We start from the raw sequence: 23,469 nt of genomic DNA, 5'->3' as shown, positions 1-23,469 counted from the left end.
GCAACGTCTATGATTAGGCGATGCTGGGGAAGGTTCAAAGAACGCTGATAGGTCTGCATACGGCTGGAGTGTACAGGCGAACGGCGGATATGTGCGCAAAGTCCACGCACTTTGAGGAGCAGGTCGGATAACCCCGGATAACTTTTCAGGAAGCACTGCACCACCAGGTTTAAGGTGTGAGCCAGGCAAGGAATGTGTTTCAGTTGGGAAAGGGAGATGGCAGCCATGAAATTCCTTCCGTTATCACTCACTACCTTGCCTGCCTCAAGATCTACAGTGCCCAGCCACGACTGCGTTTCTTGCTGCAAGAACTCGGACAGAACTTCCGCGGTGTGTCTATTGTCGCCCAAACACTTCATAGCCAATACAGCCTGCTGACGTATGCCAGTAGCTGCCCCATAATGGGAGACCTGGTGTGCAACAGTGGCAGGTGCGGATGGAGTGTTTGTGCGACTGCGGTCTGTGGACGAGCTCTTGCTTCTGCAGGAGGACGAGGAGGAGGAGGAGGAGGGGGTGCGAACGGCTACAGACAACTGTTTACTAGACCGTGGGCTAGGCAGAACTGTCCCAAACTTGCTGTCCCCTGTGGACCCTGAATCCACCACATTTACCCAGTGTGCCGTGATGGACACGTAACGTCCCTGGCCATGCCTACTGGTCCATGCATCTGTTGTCAGGTGCACCTTTGTGCTCACAGATTGCCTGAGTGCATGGACGATGCGCTCTTTAACATGCTGGTGGAGGGCTGGGATGGCTTTTCTGGAAAAAAAGTGTCGACTGGGTAGCTCGTAGCGTGGTACAGCGTAGTCCATCAGGTCTTTGAAAGCTTCGCTTTCAACTAACCGGTAGGGCATCATCTCTAACGAGATTAGTCTAGCTATGTGGGCGTTCAAACCCTGTGTACGCGGATGCGAGGCTAAGTATTTCCTTTTTCTAACCATAGTCTCATGTAGGGTGAGCTGGACTGGAGAGCTGGAGATCGTGGAACTAGCGGGGGTGCCGGTGGACATGGCAGACTGAGAGACGGTGGGAGATGGTATTGTTGCCGCCGGTGCCCTAGATGCAGTGTTTCCTACTACGAAACTGGTGATTCCCTGACCCTGACTGCTTTGGCCTGGCAAAGATACCTGCACAGATACAGCAGGTGGTGCGCTAAATGGTGGTCCTACACTGCCGGAAGGGATGTTGCGTTGATGACTAGCTTCATTGGCCGAGGGTGCAACAACCTTAAGGGACGTTTGGTAGTTAGTCCAAGCTTTCAAATGCATGGTGGTTAAATGTCTATGCATGCAACTAGTATTGAGACTTTTCAGATTCTGACCTCTGCTTAAGGAAGTAGAACATTTTTGACAGATGACTTTGCGCTGATCAATTGGATGTTGTTTAAAAAAATGCCAGACTGCACTCTTTCTAGCATCGGATACCTTTTCAGGCATTGCAGACTGAGCTTTAACCGGATGGCCACGCTGTCCTCCACCAGGTTTTGGCTTTGCCACGCGTTTTGGGCAAGATACGGGCCCGGCAGATGGAACCTGTGGCGATGTTGATGCCTGCTGCGGCCCCTCCTCCTCCTCTGCTTCAGAACTGCTGCCGCCTGCACCCTGTTCCCCCAATGGCTGCCAATCGGGGTCAAGAACTGGGTCATCTAATAACTCTTCTTGTACCTCCTGCGCAACTTCGTCTGTGTCACCGTGTCGTTCGGTGGTATAGCGTTCGTGATGGGGCAACATAGTCTCATCAGGGTCTGATTCTTGATCAGCACCCTGCGAGGGCAATGTTGTGGTCTGAGTCAAAGGACCAGCATAGTAGTCTGGCTGTGGCTGTGCGTCAGTGCACTCCATGTCAGATTCAATTTGTAATGGGCATGGACTGTTAACTGCTTCACTTTCTAAGCCAGGGACGGTATGTGTAAAGAGCTCCATGGAGTAACCCGTTGTGTCGCCTGCTGCATTCTTCTCTGTTGTTGTTTTTGCTGAAGAGGACAAGGAAGTGACTTGTCCCTGACCGTGAACATCCACTAACGACGCGCTGCTTTTACTTTTACCAGTTTCACGAGATGAGGCAAAAGAGCTAGAGGCTGAGTCAGCAAGATAAGCCAAAACTTGCTCTTGCTGCTCCGGCTTTAAAAGCGGTTTTCCTAATCCCAGAAAAGGGAGCGTTCGAGGCCTTGTGTAGCCGGACGACGAACCTGGCTCCACAGCTCCAGACTTAGGTGCAATATTTTTTCCCCCACGACCACCTGATGCTCCACCACTACCACTACCCTCATTACCAGCTGACAATGAACGCCCCCGGCCACGACCTCTTCCACTAGACTTCCTCATTGTTTTAAAAACGTAACCAAACTAACGTTATTTGTTGCAGTCACACAACTTACACGGTGAGCTATAACTTCAGTATGATTTAGCTACCCCTTTACAGGTTGGTGAGACCACAGCGAAAATCAGGCCCAATGTTACACACTCTTTTTTTGGTGGCTGCAAATTAGAGAGATGCCCCACACGCAGGACTGTCACTGAAGCACAAATGTTAATATTAATGTCACACTATTATTTTTTTTTTATTTTTATTTTTTTCAGGAACACTTTAGAAACCCCCCAAAAAAAAAAAAAAAGATTTTTGCAGGGAGAATTTAGAAAACAAATGTAACAAACTATATGCTTTCTATGGGCCACTGAGTGAGAGATGACGCACACAGGAATCAGGAGTGGCACACAAGCCCAGAGGCCAATATTTTTCTACCAATGATTGATGGAGTTATTTTCTCTGGTAGATTTTGGAACCCAAATCAAGGAAAAAAAATGTAGGCTTTCTATGGACCACAATTGGAGAGAGAGAGAGAGAGAGAGAGAGATGGCACACCCAGGAGTCAAGACTGGCACACAAGCAGAAAGGCCAATATTAATCTCCCACTGTTTTTTTTTTTTTTTTTTTTTTTTTTTTTTTTTCAGGGAGACTTTAGAAAAAAAAATAATAAAAAAAATATGATTTTATCAGGAAGAATTTAGAAACCAAATAAAATAAAATGATTTTTTCAGGGAGAATTTATAAAACAAATAAAAACAAAAATAGGCGTTCTATGGCCCACTGACTGAGAGATGACGCACACAGGAGTCAGGAGTGGCACACAAACCCAGAGGCCAATATTTTTCTACCAATGATTGATGTAGTTATTTTCTCTGGTAGATTTTAGAACCCAAATCAAGGAAAAAAAATATAGGCTTTCTATGGACCACAATTGGAGAGAGAGAGAGAGAGAGAGAGAGAGAGAGAGAGATGGCACACCCAGGAGTCAAGACTGGCACACAAGCAGAAAGGCCAATATTAATCTCCCACTGTTTTTTTTGGTTGTTTTTTTTTTTTTTTTTCAGGGAGACTTTAGAAAAAAAAATAATAAAAAAAATATGATTTTATCAGGAAGAATTTAGAAACCAAATAAAATAAAATGATTTTTTCTGGGAGAATTTATAAAACAAATAAAACCAAAAATAGGCGTTCTATGGCCCACTGACTGAGAGATGACGCACCCAGGAGTCAAGACTGGCACACAAGCAGAAAGGCCAATATTAATCTCCCACTGTTTTTTTTTTTTTTTTTCAGGGAGACTTTAGAAAAAAAAATAATAAAAAAAATGTGATTTTATCAGGAAGAATTTAGAAACCAAATAAAATAAAATGATTTTTTCTGGGAGAATTTATAAAACAAATAAAACCAAAAATAGGCGTTCTATGGCCCACTGACTGAGAGATGACGCACCCAGGAGTCAAGACTGGCACACAAGCAGAAAGGCCAATATTAATCTCCCACTGTTTTTTTTTTTTTTTTCAGGGAGACTTTAGAAAAAAAAATAATAAAAAAAATGTGATTTTATCAGGAAGAATTTAGAAACCAAATAAAATAAAATGATTTTTTCAGGGAGAATTTAGAAAACAAATAAAACCAAAAATAGGCGTTCTATGGCCCACTGACTGAGAGAGAGAGAGAGAGAGATGGAACGCTTAGTACTGGCACACAAGCCCAAAGGGCAATATTAATCTCCCTTTTTTTTTCCAGGGAGAATTTCTAAAACCCCAAAAAAAAAAAAATAGGCTTTCTATGGCCCACTATTTGTGAGAGAGATGGGACGCTCAGGACTGGCACAGATGGCACGCTCAGGACTGGCACAGAAGCCCAGAGGCCAATATTAATCTCCCTTTTTTTCTGGTAGAATTTATAAAACCAAAAAAAAATTTAAATAGGCTTTCTATGGCCCACTATTTGTGAGAGAGATGGCACGCTCAGGACTGGCACAGATGGCACGCTCACAACTGGCACACAAGCCCAGAGGCCAATATTAATCTCCCTTTTTTCAGGGAAAATTTATAAAACAAAAAAAAAAAATAAATAGGCTTTCTATGGCCCACTATTTGTGAGAGAGATGGCACGCTCAGGGCTGGCACAGATGGCACGCTCAGGACTGGCACACAAGCCCAGAGGCCAATATTAATCTCCCTTTTTTTCAGGGAGAATTTATAAAACCCCCCAAAAAAATAAAATAGGCTTTCTATGGCCCACTATTTGTGAGAGAGATGGGACGCTCAGGACTGGCACAGATGGCACGCTCAGGACTGGCACAGAAGCCCAGAGGCCAATATTAATCTCCCTTTTTTTCTGGGAGAATTTATAAAACCAAAAAAAAATTTAAATAGGCTTTCTATGGCCCACTATTTGTGAGAGAGATGGCACGCTCAGGACTGGCACAGATGGCACGCTCACAACTGGCACACAAGCCCAGAGGCCAATATTAATCTCCCTTTTTTCAGGGAAAATTTATAAAAAAAAAAAAAAATTAAATAGGCTTTCTATGGCCCACTATTTGTGAGAGAGATGGCACGCTCAGGGCTGGCACAGATGGCACGCTCAGGACTGGCACACAAGCCCAGAGGCCAATATTAATCTCCCTTTTTTTCAGGGAGAATTTATAAAACCAAAAAAAAAAATAAATAGGCTTTCTATGGCCCACTATTTGTGAGAGAGATGGCACGCTCAGGGCTGGCACAGATGGCACGCTCAGGACTGGCACACAAGCCCAGAGGCCAATATTAATCTCCCTTTTTTTCAGGGAGAATTTATAAAACCCAAAAAAAAATAAAATAGGCTTTCTATGGCCCACTATTTGTGAGAGAGATGGCACACTCAGGACTGGCACACAAGCCCAAAGGCCAATATTAATCTCCCACTGTATTTTTATCAGGGAGAATTTATACACCCCACAAAAAAAAATACAGAAAAATGAAAAGGCTTTCTATGGCCCACTATGTGAGAGAGATGGCACACACAGGGATGGCACTCTAGCAGAAATGCCAAATTGCCAATCTTAATCTCCCACCAAAAAAAAAAAAAAAAAAAAAAACAGGGAATGTCCTACAATTACTATCTCCCTGCCTGCAGTAATCTCAGCCAGGTATGGCAGGCAGCTACTATCTCCCTGCCTGCAGTAATCTCAGCCAGGTATGGCAGGCAGCAATAAGGAGTGGACTGATGCACAAATGAAATAAAAAGTGTGGACAAACAAAAAAGATAGCTGTGCAGAAAGGAAGGAACAAGAGGATTTGTGCTTTGAAAAAAGCAGTTGGTTTGCACAGCGGCGTACACACAGCAATGCAGCTATCAGGGAGCCTTCTAGGGCAGCCCAATGAGCTACAGCGCTGAGGGGAAAAAAAAAAAAAAAAAAACTTCCACTGTCCCTGCACACCGAGGGTGGTGTTGGACAGTGCAAATCGCTGCAGCACAAGCGGTTTTGTGGTTAATGGACCCTGCCTAACGCTATCCCTGCTTCTGACAAAGCGGCAGCAACCTCTCCCTAAGCTCAGATCAGCAGCAGTAAGATGGCGGTCGGCGGGAACGCCTCTTTATAGCCCCTGTGACGTCGCAGACAGCAAGCCAATCACTGCAATGCCCTTCTCTAAGATGGTGGGGACCAGGACCTATGTCATCACGCTGCCCACACTCTGCGTTTACCTTCATTGGCTGAGAAATGGCGCTTTTCGCGTCATTGAAACGCGACTTTGGCGCGAAAGTCGCGTACCGCATGGCCGACCCCGCACAGGGGTCGGATCGGGTTTCATGAAACCCCGACTTAGCCAAAAGTCGGCGACTTTTGAAAATGTTCGACCCGTTTCGCTCAACCCTATTGATTAGTATTGTGGCTCAGTGTGCACCTCTTTTGCGCTTCTTTTTCTCTTCCTCTATTGCATGATACTTTTAGGCGCATTGGTATCACCGGGCGTATATGGCTTAAACTTATTCTGGTGGTGCCCGCTCGACTTTCTTCTTCCTTGACTTATCAAAATTCGGCGGCTGCTGGATGTGCGCACGGAGATGACAAAAAAAAGTAAAAGTGTCTAAAACAGCAGGCCCAGCTCTGATCAGTGAACTGTTTCACTTATCAAAATTTGGCCGCTGCTTGATGTGCGCACGAGGGTCGGGCAAGGGGGGGAAAAAAAAACAAAAAAACACGGCAGGCACAAACTCTGATAAGAGAACTGCGTCACTTATCAAAGTTTGGCGGCTGCGGGATGTGTGTACGGAGGTTGCGCAAAAAGGCTGAGGGGAAAAAAGCGAGCGCGAGAGTTGGTCGGTGAACTGCGTCACCAATCAATGCTCGGCGGCTGTTAAATGAGCGCACGGAAGGAGGTGTAAAGGGGGGTAAAAAGAGGGGGAAGGGAGATGGGGGTGGAAGTGAGGATCGCGCCAATCCGGGGTGTTCTTGCCGGTGCCTGGCGTTGCCAGGCACCGGACCTAGGATCGAGTATATCGGTACTCGATCCTAACCTGTCACCTCATTGTTTCAGCCGCTCCGATTGGCTGAAACAATGAGAATGGCTGTGATTGGCTGTTCAGAATAGAACAGCCAATCACAGCGATCGAGAGGGCGGGTGGGCGGCGACAATGCCCTGGATGCCAAGGCCATCTTCCCCCAGGTAAGATGGCGTCGGAATTTTAATGCGTTCACCGCGACTTAAGTCGCGGTATCGCATTAAAGGGCATGATGCACTATCCCGTCAAGTGTCAGATAGGCCCAGGGCACCTCGACGGGATAGTACGTCTAAGGTCACAGAGGGGTTAATGTTGAGAAAAGAATTCCAATCTACTGTACTTAGGAAATTTGCATCTACCGTATTTTTCGGACTGTAAGACGCACCGGACCATAAGATGCACCCCAAATTTGGGGTGAAAATTGTAGAAAAAAAGATTTTTTATAAGATGGAGGTCCGTCTTATTGTCTGAATTTACAGTATCTTACCTGAGGGCTGGTGGTGGCAGAGCAGGGTCGCAGGAGGCATGGTGTCGGCAGAGGTGCGGTGATGCGGTGGGCGATATGGTGTGCACCTGAGCAGGGTTCCTTCCTGTTTAAGTGGGCGACACCATGGCCTGGTGTCCATGGGGTTTGCAGCAGTGCTGTGGAGGCGGCAGAGGTACAGAAATGATGAGGCGCAGTGAGCGGTATGGCGTGAGCAGAGTCCCTTCCAAAGTTGAGGTGACGCAGCTGCCCATTATCCAAGGTAAGCAGCAGAGCCAGGTGAATCATGGCTTTATCGGTGGCGGATGCCATCTTCCTGAGGCCGCACGTGTGCAGATCAAGTGTTCTGCTTCCCGGGGCTTCAGGAAAATGGCCGCGGGAGGCTGCGCGTGCATAGATGGAGATCGCGGAGGCCATTTTCCTGAAGCCAAGTTTGCAGATTTAGATCTCGGCTTCAGGAAAATGGCCGTCATGATCTCCAGCTGCGCACGCGCAGCCTCCTGCGGCAATTTTCCTGAAGCCCCCGGAAGCAGAGCACTCCCTGCGCACGCGTGGCCTCAGGAAGATGGCCGCCATCACCGATAAAGCCATGATTCACCCGGCTCTGCAGCTTACCTTGGATACCGGGCCGCTGCGTCAACTCACCTGTGGAAGGAAAGCCGCTCACGCCATACTGCTCACGCCATACCGCTCACGCCATACCGCTCACTGCGCCTCATCATCCCCGCACCTCTGCCGCCGCACCTCTGCCGCCGCCACACCACTGCCGGTAACCTGCATTCCAACTATAAGATGCACCACCCATTTTCCTCACATTTTTTGGGGGGAAAAGTGTGTCTTATAGTCCAAAAAATACGGTATATATAACAATATTTTAGAGGTCCATATTTATCCTTTGAGTTAACCAGCTAGATTCATGTTGTAAAGATAGGATCACAAATCAAATACTGCAATATGTCAGAATCAGTACGGTCATATGTCCATGTTGAGATGAGTGGTACTCGCTTGTGCCAACAGAGTTATCTCTTAGGGTAGACAATAAAGAAGGAAAATTTCCTAAGCATAGAAAAACAAGTCAAAAGGAGTCCTGCAAATCATGCAGGCACCACACAGCTTAAACAAATTAGTGGACATAAATGGGTCAAAGACATCTGGACCATAAGTATAAGAGTAGATATCAAATACTCATCTGCAACAACCTTGGGTATACAGTACAGGTTGTCTGAATTTAATAAAGTATACTTTATGGAACACATACCCCACCTCATCAGGGCAATGCAGTCTATGCTACTGCCCAAATCTATACCCACCATGAGAAATATTTTTATTTTCCTATGATATTTTATTTAATTAATTAAAAACAACTGGGTAATATTTGACAGAATCTAATGATCGATCCCTTGAGCAGGGTCCCCGATTCCCCATTCCCTAACTGAATGGAGAAGCATGGTCTTGTATGAATGAAATAGTCATAATATCATGTACCAGCACTGCCAGGGTTTTACCTTTAACACTCACATTACAAGTTAATTTCCCAGATAAATCCAATACAAATGTATTTGTGGCTATATTTCACCTATTACTAATATTTAACTTCACCCATCATCAGCCCATACCTCAGTATAAACACTAGGTTCTCTATGCAATGTTATTGTATGTTTGTCATTATGGTCTGTTTTCTCTAAACTAAATTACATTTTGGATGTAGTAATCCTTTAACCCCTTCCCGACCTTTGACGCATACGCTGCGTCATGAAAGTCGGTGCCATTCCGACCCATGACGCAGCATATGCGTCATGGAAAGATCGCGTCCCTGCAGGCCGGGTGAAAGGGTTAACTCCCATTTCACCCGATCTGCAGGGACAGGGGGAGTGGTAGTTTAGCCCAGGGGGGGTGGCTTCACCCCCTCGTGGCTACGATCGCTCTGATTGCCTGTTGAAAGTGAAACTGCCAATCAGAGCGATTTGTAATATTTCACCTAAAAAACTGGTGAAATATTACAATCCAGCCATGGCCGATGCTGCAATATCATCGGCCATGGCTGGAAACACTTATGTGCACCCACCCCACCCCTCCGATCGCCCCCCCAGCCCCCCGATCTGTGGTCCGCTCCCCTCCGTCCTGTGCTCCGCTCCCCCGTCCTCCTGTCCGCTTCCCCGTGCACCAATCACACCCCCCGCGCTCCAATCAAACCCCCCCGCACTCCGATCCCCCCCCCGCACACAGCGACCCCCCGTGCTCCGATCCACCCCCCCCGCACAGCGATCCCTCACCCCGTGCTCCAATCCTTCCCCGTGCTCCAATCCTCCCTCCCATGTTCCGATCCACCCCCCCCATGATCCGATCCACCCCCCGTGCTCCGACGCCCCCCCCCCCGTGCCCTGATCTCCCCCCCCTTATACTTACCTGGCCGCCCGAGGTCCGTCCGTCTTCTTTCCTGGGCGCCGCCATCTTCCAAAATGGCGGGCGCATGTGCAGTGCGCCCGCCGAATCTGCCAGCCGGCAGATTCGTTCCAGAGTGAATTTTGATCACTGAGATATAACCTATCTCAGTGATCAAAATAAAAAAATAGTAAATGACCCCCCCCCCCTTTGTCACCCCCATACATAGGGACAATAAAAAAAATAAAGAATTTTTTTTTTTCACTAAGGTTGGGGTTAGGGGTAGGGTTAGGGGTAGGGTTAGGGTTAGGGGTAGGGTTAGGGGTAGGGTTAGGGCTAGGGTTAGGGTTAGGGGTAGGGTTAGGGTTAGGGGTAGGGTTAGGGCTAGGGTTAGGGTTTCGGTATGTGCACACGTATTCTGGTCCTATGCGGATTTTTCCGCAGCGGATTTGAAAAATCCACAGTGCTAAACCGCTGCCGATTTATCGTGGATTTACCGCGGTTTTTCTGCGCATTTCACTGTGGTTTTACAACTGCGATTTTCTATTGGAGCAGTTGTAAAACCGCTGCGGAATCCGCAGAAAGAAGTGACATGCTGCGGAATGTAAACCGCTGCGTTTCCGTGCAGTTTATCCGCAGCATGTGTACAGCGATTTTTGGTTCCCATAGGTTCACATTGAACTGTAAACTCATGGGAAACTGCTGCGGATCCGCAGCGTTTTCCGCAGCGTGTGCACAGCCTAATTCTAAAGGTATATGTGCACACGGTGCGGATTGGCCGCTGCGGATCCGCAGCAGTGTTCCATCAGGTTTACAGTACCATGTAAACATATGGAAAACCAAATCCGCTGTGCCCATGGTGCAGAAAATACCGCGCGGGAACGCTGCGTTGTATTTTCCGCAGCATGCCAATTCTTTGTGCGGATTCCGCAGCGTTTTACACCTGTTCCTCAATAGGAATCCACAGGTGAAATCCGCACAAAAAACACTGGAAATCCACGGTAAATCCACAGGTAAAACGCAGTGCCTTTTACCCGCGGATTTTTCAAAAATGATGCTGAAAAATCTCATACGAATCCGCAACGTTGGCACATAGCCTTAGAGTTGGGTTGGAATTAGGGTTGTGGTTAGGGTTAGGGGTGTGTTGGGGTTAGGGTTGTGGTTAGGGGTGTGTTGGGGTTAGGGTTGTGATTAGGGTTACGGCTACAGTTGGGATAAGGGTTAGGGGTGTGTTGGAGGTAGAATTGAGGGGTTTCCACTGTTTAGGCACTTCAGGGGGTCTCCAAACGCAACATGGCGCCACCATTGATTCCAGCCAATCTTGTATTCAAAAATTCAAATGGTGCTCCCTCACTTCCGAACCCCGACGTGTGCCCAAACAGTGGTTTACCCCCACATATGGGGTACCAGCATACTCAGGACAAACTGCGCAACAATTACTGGGGTCCAATTTCTCCTGTTACCCTTGAGAAAATAAAAAATTGCTTGCTAAAACATCATTTTTGAGGAAAGAAAAATGATTTTTTATTTTCACGGCTCTGCGTTGTAAACGTCTGTGAAGCACTTGGGGGTTCAAAGTGCTCACCACATATCTAGATAAGTTCCTTGGGGGGTCTAGTTTCCAAAATGGGGTCACTTGTGGGGGGTTTCTACTGTTTAGGCACACCAGGGGCTCTGCAAACGCAACGTGACGCCCGCAGACCATTCCATCAAAGTCTGCATTTCAAAAGTCACTACTTCCCTTCTGAGCCCCCACGTGTGCCCAAACAGTGGTTTACCCCCACACATGGGGTATCAGCGTACTCAGGAGAAACTGGACAACAACTTTTGTGGTCCAATTTCTCCTGTAACCCTTGGGAAAATAAAAAATTCTGGGCTAAAAAATTATTTTTGAGTAAAGAAAACGTATTTATTATTTTCACTGCTCTGTGTTATGAACTTCTGTGAAGCACTTGGGGGTTCAAAGTGCTCACCTCACATCTAGATAAGTTCCTTTCGGGGTCTAGTTTCCAAAATGGGGTCACTTGTGGGGGGTTTCTACTGTTTAGCCACATCAGGGGCTCTGCAAACGCAACGTGACGCCCACAGAGCATTCCATCAAAGTCTGCATTTCAAAACGTCACTACTTCACTTCCGAGCCCCAGCATGTGCCTAAACAGTGGTTTACCCCCACATATGGGGTATCAGCGTACTCAGGAGAAACTGGACAACAACTTTTGGGGTCAAATTTCTCCTGTTACCCTTGGGAAAATAAAAAATTGCGGGCTAAATTTCATTTTTGAGAAAATAATTTTTTTTTTTTATTTTCATGGCTCTGCGTTATAAACTTCTGTGAAGCACTTGAGGGTTCAAAGTGCTCACTACACATCTAGATTAGTTCCTTTGGGGGTCTAGTTTCCAAAATGGGGTAATTTGTGGGGGATCTCCAATGTTTAGGCACACAGGGGCTCTCCAAACGCGACATGGTGTCCGCTAATGATTGGAGATAATTTTCCATTTAAAAAGCCAAATGGCGTGCCTTCCCTTCTGAGCCCTGCCGTGCGCCCAAACAGTGGTTTACCCCCACATATGGGGTATCTGCATACTCAGGACAAACTGGACAACAACATTTGTGGTCCAATTTCTCCTATTACCATTGGCAAAATAGGAAATTCCAGGCTAAAAAATCATTTTTGAGAAAAGAAAAATTATTTTTTATTTTCATGGCTCTGCATTATAAACTTCTGTGAAGCACCTGGGGGTTTAAAGTGCTCAGTATGCATCTAGATAAGTTCCTTGGGGGGTCTAGTTTCCAAAATGGGGTCACTTGTGGGGGAGCTCCATTGCATAGGCACACAGGGGCTCTCCAAATGCGACATGGTGTCCGCTAACAATTGGAGCTAATTTTCCATTCAAAAAGTTAAAAGGCGCGCCTTCCCTTCCGAGCCCTGCCGTGTGCCCAAACAGTGGTTTACCCCCATATATGAGGTATCGGCATACTCGGGAGAAATTGCTCAACAAATTTTAGGATCCATTTTATCCTATTGCCCATGTGAAAATGAAAAAATTGAGGCGAAAATAAATTTTTTGTGAAAAAAAGTACTTTTTCATTTTTACGGATCAATTTGTGAAGCACCTGAGGGTTTAAAGTGCTCACTAGGCATCTAGATAAGTTCCTTGGGGGGTCCAGTTTCCAAAATGGGGTCACTTGTGGGGGAGCTCCAATTTTTAGGCACTTGGGGGCTCTCCAAATGTGACATGGTGTCCGCTAAAGAGTGCAGCCAATTTTTCATTCAAAAAGTCAAATGGCGCTCCTTCCCTTCCAAGCCCTGCCGTGCGCCCAAACAGTGGTTTACCCCCACATATGAGGTATCAGCGTACTCAGGACAAATTGGACAACAACGTACGTGGTTCAGTTTCTCCTTTTACCATTGGGAAAATAAAAAAATTGTTGCTGAAAAATCATTTTTGTGACTAAAAAGTTAAATGTTCATTTTTTCCTTCCATGTTGCTTCTGCTGCTGTGAAGCACCTGAAGGGTTAATAAACTTCTTGAATGTGGTTTTGTGCACCTTGAGGGGTGCAGTTTTTAGAATGGTGTCACTTTTGGGTATTTTCAGCCATATAGACCCCTCAAACTGACTTCAAATGTGAGGTGGTCCCTAAAAAAAATGGTTTTGTAAATTTCGTTGTAAAAATGAGAAATCGCTGGTCAAATTTTAACCCTTATAACTTCCTAGCAAAAAAAAATTTTGTTTCCAAAATTGTGCTGATGTAAAGTAGACGCGTGGGAAATGTTATTTATTAACTATTTTGTGTCACATAACTCTCTGGTTTAACAGAATAAAAATTCAAAATGTGAAAATTGCGAAATTTTCAAAATTTTCGCCAAATTTCCGTTTTTATCACAAATAAACACAGAATTTATTGACCTAAATTTACCACTAACATGAAGCCCAATATGTCACGAAAAAACAATCTCAGAACCGCTAGGATCCATTGAAGCGTTCCTGAGTTATTACCTCATGAAGGGACACTGGTCAGAATTGCAAAAAACGGCAAGGTCTTTAAGGTCAAAATAGGCTGGGTCATGAAGGGGTTAAGCAATAACAATCCTCGGAAAAAAAGATCCCTAAGCATGTACAAATAGCATGGAAGGGTTGTAGCTACACAAGGTACATATTATCAGTATGCCCTCCCCCAGGATGATCAGAATGATATAAGTCATTTTGTGTTTTCTATCAAACATCTTGGTTTTCAGAATGCCCAAGTTCAAGAGAACAATAAAATTGTCAGTCACAAGGAGAAACATCTGAAGTTTGAGAACATTCCATACAAATATATTTTTTTCATAACATTTTCATTTTCTTTCTCTTGAAGCTTATATCAGTTTGGGCCATTTAGGACAACTTTACTGGGTGGCACAGCCATAAAGCAGAGAACAAAGGGAAGTGTAATGACATCCGTTCATGTCTCTCATTCATCTGGAAGAATATGGTTCGGGTTCCTTCTTGGAATCCATCCATTTCTCTGGAAAGACCCCTCTACAGTACTGTCATGGTCTTACAAGATTTCCAATATTAAAGTAGCTTCATCAGGTTGATTGCTAGTTGGTTAGAAAAGTAATCATGTTGTTCCCCGACTACATCTGCTATTGATGATATAGATTGCGTTACATATACATTAAAATCAGATGACATTGCTTCTTTTCCTAAGCTGATTATCCCATGGAAGTTTCTTTTTTACTAGGAAATCAAAGGAAAACTGTACAGTATTTCTAGGACACAATCCTTCAGATTTACCATCATTTCATGTGTCTACATGAGGTGATAAGGAGACTGGAGCCTCGGACTGCAGGCTTTATATGAAGGATTACATACCCTCTACTGTAATTATGAGAATTTAGAAGTCACTCAAAACTGATCATATTATCGAGGTCATGGAACTCCCTGATAACTTCTAAAATTCTTTACAGTTTACTCCTTGTAAAGGGATATGAAAGAATTTGTAGACATTACTGAAATTGGATTATCAATTCCATATTTCTCAGTGATGAGGCTTTTGTAGAATGTGCATGAATTTTAGCAACTACTATTTAGATTTCTGCTACAAATTTTCCTTATGTGAACATACTCGATTGTGTTTCTGAACTGCAGCAGATCCTGTTTTGGATGAAAACGGTCTCATGCACATCGCATTTACCATGTTTCTATATTCTTTTGCATTCTTTTGCTATATTCTGTTCTCATTCTTCACTGATGCTCCTGCTCTCCAATTCAAAATTCTGTAACAGAGCTATCAGGTAAGGCCTCGTTCAGATGACCTTTTTTTCTAGCTTTCTATTTTTCCACAGAAAAAAATGTACCAATTATAGTCTTCGGAGCTGTTCACATATCAGTGTTTATGCTGATCGAGTGGTCTGCAAAAAATCATGGAAACATTTCCTTTTTTGATCTATGTCACTTCTCAAAATAACCCATTGAAGTCTATTGTTCCGTGAAGATAGCACACACAACACGGATGGCATCTGAGTGCAGTCCATGTGCTGTCAATGAGTGACATTGCAATGTATTGGAGAAGCTTTTCAGGTTTTTTTCATCAGTCAAAATCTCTGATGAAACAATGATTGAAAACAGACACCCTAACAAAACATTGATAAAAATCACATCCAAAATATTGATTAACAACGGTCCATACTTTTGCGCACGATAAAAATGACGGACTTTTGATTGAAGCCTAACATGCAATTTAAAGCTATATGGTAATAAAAGGATTTGATAGAATTAGTAATAATGTTTTGTGCAAATTGCCTCTTCTGAGAAAAAGAGGACTTAAACTCTATAGCGCCACCTGTTGGAAGTATCGATCCTACAAATCCCAATCAACTCTTTAACGAGTCGTGCAATATGACTTAGGATAAAAGCCAAATTAGTATCTCAATTCGCAGACACGGTGTTTCGGGCTGTTGGCCCTCGTCAGTGCGAAGCATGAGAACTGTTATGGCTGGCAATCAGGCAACACAGCGTGCAGTAATCAGCGCACATACAGAGATCTGGCAATAACCCAAAACAATAGGACGAGCTCTGAGACGTGGAATCTCTGTAGACTGCAGTACCTGATCTATCCTCACACAACTGGAAGCAGCAGTGGATTGCGCCTATCCACTACCTATGCAACTCGGCACTGCCTGAGGAGCTGACTAGCCTGAAGATAGAAATACAAGCCTGACTTACCTCAGAGAAATACCCCAAAGGAATAGGCAGCCCCCACATATAATGACTGTTAGCAAGATGAAAAGACAAACGTAGGAATGAAATAGATTCAGCAAAGTGAGGCCCGATATTCTAGACAGAGCGAGGATAGCAAAGAGAACTATGCAGTCTACAAAAAACCCTAAAACGAAAACCACGCAAAGGGGCAAAAAGACCCACCGTGCCGAACTAACAGCACGGCGGTGCACCCCTTTGCTTCTCAGAGCTTCCAGCAAAAGATAATAACAAGCTGGACAGAAAAAACAGAAAACAAACTAGAAGCACTTATCTAGCAGAGCAGCAGGCCCAAGGAAAGATGCAGTAGCTCAGATCCAACACTGGAACATTGACAAGGAGCAAGGAAGACAGACTCAGGTGGAGCTAAATAGCAAGGCAGCCAACGAGCTCACCAAAACACCTGAGGGAGGAAGCCCAGAGACTGCAATACCACTTGTGACCACAGAAGTGAACTCAGCCACAGAATTCACAACAGTACCCCCCCCCTTGAGGAGGGGTCACCGAACCCTCACCAGAACCCCCAGGCCGACCAGGATGAGCCACATGAAAGGCACGAACAAGATCTGGGGCATGGACATCAGAGGCAAAAACCCAGGAATTATCTTCCTGAGCATAACCCTTCCATTTGACCAGATACTGGAGTTTCCGTCTAGAGACACGAGAATCCAAAATCTTCTCCACAATATACTCCAATTCCCCCTCCACCAAAACAGGGGCAGGAGGCTCCACAGATGGAACCATAGGTGCCACGTATCTCCTCAACAACGACCTATGGAATACATTATGTATGGAAAAGGAGTCTGGGAGGGTCAGACGAAAAGACACCGGATTGAGAATCTCAGAAATCCTATACGGACCAATAAAACGAGGTTTAAATTTAGGAGAGGAAACCTTCATAGGTATATGACGAGAAGATAACCAAACCAGATCCCCAACACGAAGTCGGGGTCCCACACGGCGTCTGCGATTAGCGAAAAGCTGAGCCTTCTCCTGGGACAAGGTCAAATTGTCCACTACCTGAGACCAGATCTGCTGCAACCTGTCCACCACATTATCCACACCAGGACAGTCCGAAGACTCAACCTGTCCTGAAGAGAAACGAGGATGGAACCCAGAATTGCAGAAAAATGGAGAGACCAAGGTAGCCGAGCTGGCCCGATTATTAAGGGCGAACTCAGCCAACGGCAAAAATGACACCCAATCATCCTGGTCAGCGGAAACAAAACATCTCAGATATGTTTCCAAGGTCCGATTGGTTCGTTCGGTCTGGCCATTAGTCTGAGGATGGAAGGCCGAGGAAAAAGATAGGTCAATGCCCATCCTACCACAAAAGGCTCGCCAGAACCTCGAGACAAACTGGGAACCTCTGTCAGAAACAATATTCTCAGGAATGCCATGTAAACGAACCACATGCTGGAAGAACAAAGGCACCAAATCAGAGGAGGAAGGCAATTTAACCAAGGGCACCAGATGGACCATTTTAGAAAAGCGATCACAGACCACCCAAATGACAGACATCTTTTGAGAAACGGGAAGGTCAGAAATGAAATCCATCGAAATATGTGTCCAAGGCCTCTTCGGGACCGGCAAGGGCAAAAGCAACCCACTGGCACGTGAACAGCAGGGCTTAGCCCTAGCACAAATTCCACAGGACTGCACAAAAGCACGCACATCCCATGACAGAGATGGCCACCAGAAGGATCTAGCAACCAACTCCCTGGTACCAAAGATTCCTGGATGACCGGCCAGCACCGAACAATGAAGTTCAGAGATAACTTTACTAGTCCACCTATCAGGGACGAACAGTTTCTCGGCCGGACAACGATCAGGTTTATTAGCCTGAAATTTCTGCAACACTCTCCGCAAATCAGGGGAGATGGCAGACACAATGACTCCTTCCTTGAGGATACTCGCCGGCTCAGATAACCCCGGAGAGTCGGGCACAAAACTCCTAGACAGAGCATCCGCCTTCACATTTTTAGAGCCCGGAAGGTATGAAATCACAAAATCAAAACGAGCAAAAAACAACGACCAACGGGCCTGTCTAGGATTCAAGCGCTTGGCAGACTCAAGATAAGTAAGGTTCTTATGATCAGTCAAAACCACCACGCGATGCTTAGCACCCTCAAGCCAATGACGCCACTCCTCGAATGCCCACTTCATGGCCAGCAACTCTCGGTTGCCCACATCATAATTACGCTCAGCAGCAGAAAATTTCCTGGAAAAGAAAGCACATGGTTTGAACACTGAGCAACCAGAACCTCTCTGTGACAAAACCGCCCCTGCACCAATCTCAGAAGCATCAACCTCGACCTGGAACGGAAGAGAAACATCAGGTTGACACAACACAGGGGCACAGCAAAAACGACGCTTCAACTCCTGAAAAGCTTCCACGGCAGCAGAAGACCAATTAACCAAATCAGCACCCTTCTTGGTCAAATCGGTCAATGGTCTGGCAATGCTAGAAAAATTACAGATGAAGCGACGATAAAAATTAGCAAAGCCCAGGAATTTCTGCAAACTTTTTAGAGATGTCGGCTGAGTCCAATCCTGGATGGCCTGAACCTTAACCGGATCCATCTCGATAGTAGAAGGGGAAAAGATGAACCCCAAAAATGAAACTTTCTGCACACCGAAGAGACACTTTGATCCCTTCACGAACAAGGAATTAGCACGCAGTACCTGGAAAACCATTCTGACTTGCTTCACATGAGACTCCCAATCATCTGAGAAGATCAAAATGTCATCCAAGTAAACAATCAAGAATTTATCCAGATACTCACGGAAAATGTCATGCATAAAAGACTGAAAAACAGATGGAGCATTGGCAAGTCCGAACGGCATCACCAGATACTCAAAATGACCCTCGGGCGTATTAAATGCCGTTTTCCATTCATCTCCCTGCCTGATTCTCACCAGATTATACGCACCACGAAGATCAATCTTAGTAAACCAACTAGCCCCCTTAATCCGAGCAAACAAGTCAGAAATCAATGGCAAGGGATACTGAAACTTAACAGTGATCTTATTAAGAAGGCGGTAATCAATACACGGTCTTAGCGAACCATCCTTCTTGGCTACAAAAAAGAACCCTGCTCCCAATGGTGACGACGATGGGCGAATATGTCCCTTCTCCAGGGACTCCTTCACATAACTGCGCATAGCGGTGTGTTCAGGTACGGACAAATTAAATAAACGACCCTTAGGGAATTTACTACCAGGAATCAAATCGATAGCACAATCACAATTCCTATGCGGAGGAAGGGCATCAGACTTGGACTCTTCAAATACATCCTGAAAGTCCGACAAGAACTCTGGGATGTCAGAAGGAATGGATGACGAAATAGACAAAAATGGAACATCACCATGTACTCCCTGACAACCCCAGCTGGTTACCGACATAGAGTTCCAATCCAATACTGGATTATGGGTTTGTAGCCATGGCAACCCCAACACGACCACATCATGCAAATTATGCAGTACCAAAAAGCGAATAACTTCCTGATGTGCAGGAGCCATGCACATGGTCAGCTGGGCCCAGTACTGAGGCTTATTCTTGGCCAGAGGTGTAGCATCAATTCCTCTCAACGGAATAGGACACCGCAAAGGCTCCAAGAAAAATCCACAACGTTTAGCATAATCCAAATCCATCAGATTCAGGGCAGCGCCTGAATCCACAAACGCCATGACAGAATATGATGACAAAGAGCACATTAAGGTAATGGACAAAAGGAATTTAGACTGTACAGTACCAATAACGGCAGAGCTATCGAACCGCCTAGTGCGTTTAGGACAATTAGAAATAGCATGAGTAGAATCACCACAATAGAAACACAGTCTGTTCAGACGTCTGTGTTCGTGCCGTTCTACTTTAGTCATAGTCCTGTCGCACTGCATAGGCTCAGGTTTACTCTCAGACAATACCGCCAGATGGTGCACAGATTTACGCTCGCGCAAGCGACGACCGATCTGAATGGCCAAGGACATAGACTCATTCAAACCAGCAGGCATAGGAAATCCCACCATTACATCCTTAAGAGCTTCAGAGAGACCCTTTCTGAACAAAGCCGCTAGTGCAGATTCATTCCACAGAGTGAGTACTGACCATTTTCTAAATTTCTGACAATATACTTCTACATCATCCTGACCCTGGCATAAAGCCAGCAGATTTTTCTCAGCTTGATCCACTGAATTAGGCTCATCGTAAAGCAATCCCAGCGCCTGGAAAAATGCATCAACATTACTCAATGCAGAATCTCCTGGTGCAAGAGAAAACGCCCAGTCCTGTGGGTCGCCGCGCAAAAAAGAAATAATAATCAAAACCTGTTGAATAGGATTACCAGAAGAATGAGGTTTCAAGGCCATAAATAGCTTACAATTATTTCTGAAGCTCAGGAACTTAGTTCTGTCACCAAAAAACAAATCAGGAATCGGAATTCTTGGTTCTAGCATCGATTTCTGATCAATAGTATCTTGAATCTTTTGTACATTTACAACGAGATTATCCATTGAGGAGCACAGAGCCTGAATATCCATGTCCACAGCTGTGTCCTGAAGCACTCTAATGTCTAGGGGAAAAAAAAGACTGAAGACAGAGCTAAGAAAAAAAAATGATGTCAGGATTTCTTTTTTCCCCTCTATTGGAAATCATTGAATGGCTCCTTGTACTGTTATGGCTGGCAATCAGGCAACACAGCGTGCAGTAATCAGCGCACATACAGAGATCTGGCAATAACCCAAAACAATAGGACGAGCTCTGAGACGTGGAATCTCTGTAGACTGCAGTACCTGATCTATCCTCACACAACTGGAAGCAGCAGTGGATTGCGCCTATCCACTACCTATGCAACTCGGCACTGCCTGAGGAGCTGACTAGCCTGAAGATAGAAATACAAGCCTGACTTACCTCAGAGAAATACCCCAAAGGAATAGGCAGCCCCCACATATAATGACTGTTAGCAAGATGAAAAGACAAACGTAGGAATGAAATAGATTCAGCAAAGTGAGGCCCGATATTCTAGACAGAGCGAGGATAGCAAAGAGAACTATGCAGTCTACAAAAAACCCTAAAACGAAAACCACGCAAAGGGGCAAAAAGACCCACCGTGCCGAACTAACAGCACGGCGGTGCACCCCTTTGCTTCTCAGAGCTTCCAGCAAAAGATAATAACAAGCTGGACAGAAAAAACAGAAAACAAACTAGAAGCACTTATCTAGCAGAGCAGCAGGCCCAAGGAAAGATGCAGTAGCTCAGATCCAACACTGGAACATTGACAAGGAGCAAGGAAGACAGACTCAGGTGGAGCTAAATAGCAAGGCAGCCAACGAGCTCACCAAAACACCTGAGGGAGGAAGCCCAGAGACTGCAATACCACTTGTGACCACAGAAGTGAACTCAGCCACAGAATTCACAACAGAGAACTAATTTGGCTAGGTGAGAGGCTCTGGACTGGGGTCTAAGGGGTATCGTTTCTCCTTATGGAGAGTGACATACCATCTCTGGCTTGTCAAGGTAAGGAGGCTTATTCGCCATGCAATGCTCCTCTGGGAAATATAATATGCAAATTGCCTCTTCTGAGAAAAAGAGGACTTAAACTCTATAGCGCCACCTGTAGATGGTATGTCACTCTCCATAAGGAGAAACGATACCCCTTAGACCCCAGTCTAGAGCCTCTCACCTAGCCAAATTAGTTCTCATGCTTTGCACTAACAAGGGCCAACAGCCCGAAACACCGTGTCTGCGAATTGAGATACTAATTTGGCTTTTATCCTAAGTCATATTGCACAACTCGTTAAAGAGTTGATTGTGACTTGTAGGATCGTTACTTCCAACAGGTGGCGCTATAGAGTTTAAGTCCTCTTTTTCTCAGAAGAGGCAATTTGCATATTATATTTCCCAGAAGAGCATTGCACGGCGAATAAGCCTCCTTACCTTGACAAGCCAGAGATGGTATGTCACTCTCCATAAGGAGAAACGATACCCCTTAGACCCTAATAATGTTTTGTACATTTCAGCCTGGAATCTAAGAAAGGAAATGGGTTTGTGATGTGATAAGTTGTGTGAGCAGCTCTATATGTGTTTTTGCTACTGGATGTAAACAATCACTGACAGTTAGGGTACCGTCACACTATAACATTTCGATCGCTACGACGGTACGATTCGTGACGTTCCAGCGATATCGTTACGATATCGCTGTGTCTGACACGCAGCAGCGATCAGGGATCCTGCTGAGAATCGTACGTCGTAGCAGATCGTTTAGAACTTTCTTTCATCGCTGGATCTCCCGCTGTCATCGCTAGATCGGTGTGTGTGACACCGATCTAGCGATCTAGCGATGCGATCCAGCGATGCGTTCGCTTGTAACCAGGGTAAACATCGGGTAACTAAGCGCAGGACCGCGCTTAGTTACCCGATGTTTACCCTGGTTACAAGCGTTAAACTAAAAAAAAACAAACAGCACATACTTACATTCTGGTGTCCGTCAGGTCCCTTGCCGTCTGCTTCCAGCACTGTGACTGCCGGCCGTAAAGTGAAAGCAGAGCACAGCGGCTGTGCTTTCACTTTCACTTTACGGCCGGCAGTCACAGTGCGGGAAGCAGAGACTGCAAGGGACGTGACGGACACCAGATGTAAGTATGTGCTGTTTGTTTTTTTTTAGTTTTACACTTGTAACCAGGGTTAACATCGGGTAACTAAGCGCGGTCCTGCGCTTAGTTACCCGATGTTTATCCTGGTTACCCGGGGACCTCGGCATCGTTGGTCACTGGAGAGCTGTCTGTGTGACAGCTCCCCAGCGACCACACTACGATTTACCTACGATCACGGCCAGGTCATATCGCTGGTCGTGATCGTAGGTAAATCGTATAGTGTGACGGTACCCTTAGGATGCTTTCACACTGCATTCTTCACCATGTTCAGTGCTCCTGTCAGGGTTTATGTCTGAATCCCTGTGGAGACACAAGGGTCAGTGGGTGGTCTTATCTGCTGGCCGGGTTGTCTATAGAAAAATCCCAGGGCCAGGGTTCATCCCACTGAACGCTAGTACTCCTTCCCCATGGGCAGAACCCTACTCACAAAATGCAGGGTGAGGGTAACACACTTCGGTAAGATTTTATTAGATCACCAACAGTCAACAACATACAGCTCCGTCAAAACTAAAGAGACCGCTGCACATTTTATAAAAATCAGCTTCTCTACATGTCTGGCAGCCATTCGATTCCAGTGTCAGTTGAATTCCAACCAGAGTACACCTCGTTCTACTTAATGTGCTTCTGATTAGGTGATCACCTGAACCAAATATTATTTAATGATGTAAAGTATAAAAAATACGCTGTGGTGTTCACAATCGTCATGCAACAGGACAAACTGGATGGCGATGCAAGTGCTAGTAATATTGCAAAAGTAACAGGAATGAAAAAAAACCTTTTAATTATGCCAAAGGAGTTGAAAAGAAAAGTCTTGATTGAGGAAAAGAAGAGCTCAATTATCTGCTTTACTAGCAGAGGGACACATTGATCGTCATGTTGCCTGCATCCTTAAAATTTCTAAGATGGCAGT

This window comes from Ranitomeya imitator, chromosome 5, assembly GCF_032444005.1.
Source record: "Ranitomeya imitator isolate aRanImi1 chromosome 5, aRanImi1.pri, whole genome shotgun sequence".
NCBI lineage: Eukaryota > Metazoa > Chordata > Amphibia > Anura > Dendrobatidae > Ranitomeya > Ranitomeya imitator.
This window is presented reverse-complemented; position numbering follows the sequence as displayed.